Genomic DNA, 6,080 nt, shown 5'->3' on the forward strand with positions numbered 1-6,080 from the left:
TCTCTCTCTCTCTCTCTCTCTCTCTCTCTCTCTCTCTCTCTCTCTCTCTCTCTTATTAAAAATTAAAACTAAGAAGAGTAGTGGGTTTGGACAAGTTCATACAAAATGTCCACAGAAGGACAAGGAAGAGCAATACACAGTATCTCATGGGTCACCTTGGCTTGGTGTGGAATAGGAATGGATTCCCAGGCTTGGGCAATCTCATGGGAGCAATGGACATGCAACAATGTCATTAAACAGAACTGCGGGGCTTTATGACCATGATCAAAACCTCTGGGCTGTACCCTTGAAACAGGAGTGTGGCATTGAGCTTAAGCTGTACAAGAAAGGGCCGAGTTACTGAGAAGGGGCAGCACCAAGGGGCACACTCACTGATCTACAGTGGGGTCACAGTTACCAGCCATCTGAAGGCTAAGCCTAGGAGGGGACACATAGACAAGAGGCACTCGGGCATTTCTTTGGCTTTGGGGTTGTTTTTAAACTTTTAAAAATGTTTATGAGTATGAGTGTTTTGCCTGCATGTATGTCTGTGTACCCTGTGTGCAGTGTCTAAGAAGGTCAGAGGGGGGAGGGTCAGATCTTCTGAAAATGGAGTTAGAGACACAGTTGCAAGCCACCATCTGGAGCTACAAATCAGACCCGGATTCCTCTGCAAAAGCAGCGGTGCTCTAAATCACTGAGCCATCCCTCCAGCCCCCGGCTTTTGACTTCTTACTGTTTGTTTATTGCTTGCTTCTTTTGAGACAGAGTCTCAAGTAGCCTGGGCTGGCTTCGAGCTCACGATGTAGCCAGGGTTAACTTTGAACTTCTGGGATTGCAGGCAGGTGGTACCACATCCAGCTCCTGGTGTGCTGGGGATTTCTGAATGCTCGGTAAACACTCTACCTGACCCAAGCACATTATTTTGTACCCTAATTTATAAAAACAAGCTCATCGCACATCTGTGGGGGTTATTTTCAACAAAAGATATTTATGCATGATGAAAGGACCAGAGCTGAGAAGTTCATGGTCAGAGGTTGTGTGGACTGTGGACCTGGCTCGTGGCTCTGCCCCCACCAAAAGCCAAGACCAGGAGCCCCTTTGGAAATTTGGGCAAAAGACCAGCACCCATGAGACATAGGTCTCTCCTACCTTGAGGCTCAGGAGGCTCGGTCCCTGTGTTGTGACAGAGCCAACTTGGTAAAGTCGTTGGCCTCCACCGCCCAGCTCCCTGCTTCGCCCCCGGGTACTACTGAGACAGGTCAGCCATGTCCGTGTGATGAGGACAGACAGGACTCCAGCTGTCACAGAGAGAAAGACAGGAATGAAAGGTGGGCATCCAGGACCCGCCACACCTTGGCATCACCACTACAGAGGTCCTCAGAGAGCGCTGGGAAGGGCACAGGCACGGAGCCCAGAGAAATCCATCATTTCTTGCACCTTGGACTTGCCTTTCTTTTTTGAGACAGGATCCAATCTGGCCTCGAACTCAGACTCCCCCTCAAACTTGAAGTGGTCCTTTCTCAGTCTCCCAAGTGCTGAGCAGAGCCTCAGTCCCCTGTCCATGGAATGAGTGTGACATTGTTTTCACTATGAGGGCTACGTGAGGGGACAGGACAGGCCATCCATGCTCATACCATCGACTTGGTGGTGTAGTGGTTGACGATACAGCACACTCACACTGCCCAAGATATTCACACAATTTTCCTGTAACCGTGAAGAGCTGACAGGGAGATGGCCTAGGGCTGCTCTTGAGGTCCCTGGTGTTGCTCTTTCTGCCCAACCCGGGGATAAAAATCTCTGCTCACATCTCGGGGGCAGACAAGAGCTGCTGGCCCAAACTGTTTCAGAGGCTCTGGTGCCCAGAACTCCAGAAGCCTCCAGGAATGTAAGTGTCACTTCCCAGAGATCTGTAGGGCCCTTGGGCACTCTGGCAGGGGACAGAGCACAGAAGGGGACACATGGGGCCAGATAAAAGCAAAAGGTGGGAGAAGGGAAGCCAGCTAAGACCAACTGGGTTGTGGTCCCCATTCTACAGAGGAGACTGGGGCTCTGGATGCAGAAGGGGGATGAGAGAGACCCACAGAAGCTGCAGACATCCGAACATTTAACAGGCGTCAGGGTCAGTTTACTGCAGCTGCATTCATGGCCCTCAAGCGACTTGTTAAGTCCCCTTTTAAGGGACAGGTGGCAGTGTGTCACTCAGAAGCACAGGTTAGATCCAGGTTTGAAACCTGACTCTGGTCTAAATTGCTGGCTGGTCATGTGACCTTTGTCTCTATTCTCTCACCCGATGATATCTAAGTGCAAGGGGGTTTTTGTTGTTGTTGTTTGGTTGGTTGGTTTTTTTTCCTTTTTCTTTTATTCCCTCTTTTTGAGAGAGAGGGAAAGAGAGAGAGAGAGAGAGAGAGAGAGAGAGAGAGAGAGAGAGGATCCCATGTAGCCCAGGCTGGCCTAGCACTTACTAAGATGACTGTGAACTCCTCCACCCACCAAGTGCTGAGACCACAGACACAATACCAGCTCCCAGCTTTGTGCAATTTATCTTCCCCACACCAGGATAAGCTAGGGTTTGTTTTTATTGTCTCCCTACGCCTCGGGGACACAATGGTCAAGACTCTCACTCCCCTCGGCTCCTCCAGAGGGGCCACCTGGCACCAAGAGGGAGAGGAGGCACCTGCCCCATCAGTGCAGAAAAAAATGAGAGACAGATGTCCCCCTCAGCCAGCTGGTGCCTCTGAGAATCCTGACTATTGTTTCTCAGAGGGACAAATGAGCCAGGCCTCAAAAGCGGGGGGGGGGGGGTGTTGAGGGTCCCCTGGGAACAGAGGACTGAACCGCAAGCTACTTGCTGGCCCATTGAACCTGCACAAAAGGCCGGGTGCCCCAGAGGCATACTGTCCCAACAGCAGAAGGTCACCCAGAAGGGTAGCACTGTCCAGAGGGACACAGCCAGACCAAGACAGGTACCACACGAGGGAGCTGGCCCGGAAGGTGTGTTACAGGGTCTGCCCTCAATAAGATGGCTGGCCCTGGTTCATAGCCAACAGCCCTCCACCCCCCCCCAAGAACATGGCCCCACTCTACAGCTGGGGAGACTGAGGCTGGGAAACGCCTGGCTTTGATATGGCCGGTAGGACTGACACAGAGAGACCTCTGCTCTCACCCTCTCTCTCTCCACCACAACTCCAATGAGTAAACCTGAGGAGGTTTTGGTGTGAGCTGGGCCAGGGGAAAGCAATCTACCACAGAATAGGTTGCCGGGGTGGGGGTGGAAGGGGGCAGCAGGAGGGAAGTCTCCCGTGAAGCCCTGCCACCACAGTGAGCCGAGCACTTCGTGAAAATGGAGTTTTCTCTTATTTCTGTCTTTTCCAAAGCTTCGCAATTCTTGCTCTTATTAAATTTTCCAAGTGTTGATGTCATCTCAAGATGACGGGGGTGAGCGGCCAGCCTGGCCTCTACATGGTCTCTCCCCTTCCCTCTGTTCATCCCTTCTGTCCCCCTCTCTCCCTCACTCTTTTTCTTTCTTACACAGGGTCTCACTATACAGCCCTGACTGGCTTAAAACTCACTTTGGTAGCCTAGGTTATTCTCAATCTTGCCACCCTCCTGCCTCACACCACCAGACCCTGAGACTGCAAGGACCATGCCTGACCAACACTCATTTTTCCATGGTTGTTGAAAGAGGTTGTCTTCAACCGACTGGAAAGCTCTTTGGAACGCTGAAAATGTCAAATGTACACCACACACAAACACACACACACACACACACACACACACACACACACCGTTACGGGGTGGGGAGGGGGTAGGCTAAATTTTCTGCAAGGTCAGTGTAGGGCAGACTTCAGACCCATTCTCAACCGCAAAGGATATAAAAAGACAGATTTAGGGTGCGCAGAGGATAAAGTTGTTAACCCAGAATTCTTTCAATAGGGTAGGGTGAGTTCAGTGTTTTCCCACAGCATGGAGCAGATGGGGTGGCCCCAGGAACCCATTTGCCCTGATTCTGAAGCTGGGGTTGGGGGCAGTTCTCTGGCTCAAGGGACACCCTCCCCCCCCCACATCCCACCACCACCCCTCACCCCGCTCCAGGATCAGGAGCGATTCTGAGCACCTCCAGATGTGCAGCCCCGCCCTAGATGTGCTGACGCAGCGCGGGGCCACGTGGCGGGATATTGGCTCACTTGAGGGGAGCCCCGGGAGTGTGGGGTTACTCATCCTTGCCCGCCGCTCTCCACACCCAGAGATGCCTCCTGGGAAGAGCGCTCTAGGGAGGCAGCAAGGCTGCGCCCAGCTCAGCGTGATGCTGGCGCCGAGAAAAACAAACCGGCTTCCAGCTTCCAGCAAGTTCTCTCTCTGCCCTCGATCCCTCAGCCCCTCCCTGCAGCAGGTGGGGGCGTTTTCCTGGCGCGACTCCTCTCCGCAGTGGGGTGTGCGCGCCAGCGATCCCCGACGCCTGGAGGCCTGTGCTCGGGAGCCTGGGACGAGAGAGTGGGGAGGCAGGGGTCCCCGGAATCCCTCTGTCTAAGAAATAATCTCGTTCGCATCCTAGATGAAAGAGGTCTAGACCTTTCCGTCTCAAACCCCCAGCTTCTGCAGAGAGTAGTGTCTTAGAGCCCAGGAGGGTTGAGAAACCTAGCTAGTGAGTTCTAGGGTCACCCCCATACCGTTTTAGAGATGCCATGTGGGCTTCAGAGTTAGTCGTGTCAAACTCAAAAACCTTTGGCTGGGTGACCTTGGACAGACCGCTAACCCTCTCTGGACCTCCTTTTTTTCGTCTTTAAAATGGGTTCTTACCACCTCGCGGGACTGTCGTGCCAAAGCAGTGACTCCCCAGAGAGAGATATGCAAACAGCATCCAGAGCGGTGTCGCAATAAGAGTGCGGAGATGCCCTGGGTTTGAGGCTGCGCTGGACGCCCCAGGACTGGGATGAGGCCCATAAGTGGAGGAAGGGTAAGGGCTGGGCGTGGGGAGGGGGGAGTCAGAGACACCACCCGCTACCCCACCCTCCATGCCTGGGCGCAGTTACCATCCCAGAGAGTTACCTGCTAACCTTGTGGGTTGGTGTGTACGGAAGTCCCCACGCCCATGTGCATCTAGCTGTGGGGGAAGGGAAGGGTCTTTGTTCCCCCTCAGACCATGACTACCAGACCCTGAGCATCCTCTGTGTCCCCATCCCCATGGTCCATCCACTGAACCCTCACATCTGGCCATTGCGGGTTGGGAGCCCCGTCACCCACTCAGCGCGGGCCACCATTGCCCTGGGACTGTGGGACACCCACCACCCCCACCCCGTCGCCCTCCCGAGGATCAGGTGCACACGGCAGGGAGTGAGAATGGCGACCCCGGCTTACCTCGGCTCCTCTTCGCTCCTGCGGCTGGAGTGCAAAGGGCTCTTTGTGCCCAGCTCTTAACAGAACTGGGGGAGTCCTCCCAAGCGCCTCCCCTCGCAAACTCCTCCCCGCTCTGGTCCGCAGCCTCCCTCCCTACGGCCCCCCAGCGCAGCCGGCATCGTCTTCGCGTTTACTGCAGCGCCCATGAAATTTTAATGCAGGAGCGGCTAGCGGGCGGAGGTGCCGCACCCGGCCTCGGGCGTGGGGGTGGGGTGGGGCGCACGGACAAGCACCCATCTTGCAGACCGGGACTCGAGCAGAGAGATGTGGGGTGCACATCTCCCCCCCCCCGCGCCTCACAAAGGGGCTACTGCGATCCTCAGCCTCAGCATCCCCGCCTGCGGCGCTGCCATAGCAACGCTGGCCAGTGGCGAGGCGCGCGACGGTCGGAGGCGCGATCGCGGACCTGGCGCCTAAGCGAGAAGCACTGCCTAGAATCCCAGAAGAGGACCCGGTATCCTTGCTTGGCACGCAGGGCTGTGGCGTGGTTTCCGAGGAACTCTGTTAGGAAGAGTCCTGGTCAGGGCGGCGGTAAGATTCGAACCCAAGTCTGTAGCAGAGGTCTCTGATTTTGGCGTCTGCTCTGTCTGCACTCCTTAACACCATCACGAACTTTCCAGGGGTGCTAAAGAGTCCCTAAAAGCCTTGGTTCTGTGATGCTCCAGGCCAGCGCCATCCACACCTTTGAGACCATGATGTAATCG

General features: G+C 54.9%; 1 long non-coding RNA gene across 3 annotated transcripts in view; it reads right to left on the minus strand.

Annotated features, from left to right (window-relative positions):
- The window catches only part of LOC110313062, a 15,649-nt gene extending 10,105 nt beyond the window's left edge, over window positions 1-5,544 (minus strand). Inside the window, exons 1-3 of one of the 3 annotated variants that reach the window (XR_003842964.1) lie at window positions 5,338-5,544; window positions 5,037-5,083; window positions 1,132-1,280 (exon numbers count right to left, since the gene is read on the minus strand). This is a non-coding gene — a long non-coding RNA (uncharacterized LOC110313062). Of the gene's footprint in view, window positions 1-1,131; window positions 1,281-5,028; window positions 5,084-5,337 lie in introns of all 3 variants that reach the window. The other 2 variants (XR_003842965.1, XR_003842963.1) reach the window with 2 other exon arrangements.
- Window positions 5,545-6,080: the final 536 nt, after the last annotated feature.

Source organism: Mus pahari, chromosome 23 (assembly GCF_900095145.1).
Source record: "Mus pahari chromosome 23, PAHARI_EIJ_v1.1, whole genome shotgun sequence".
Classification (NCBI taxonomy): Eukaryota; Metazoa; Chordata; class Mammalia; order Rodentia; family Muridae; genus Mus; species Mus pahari.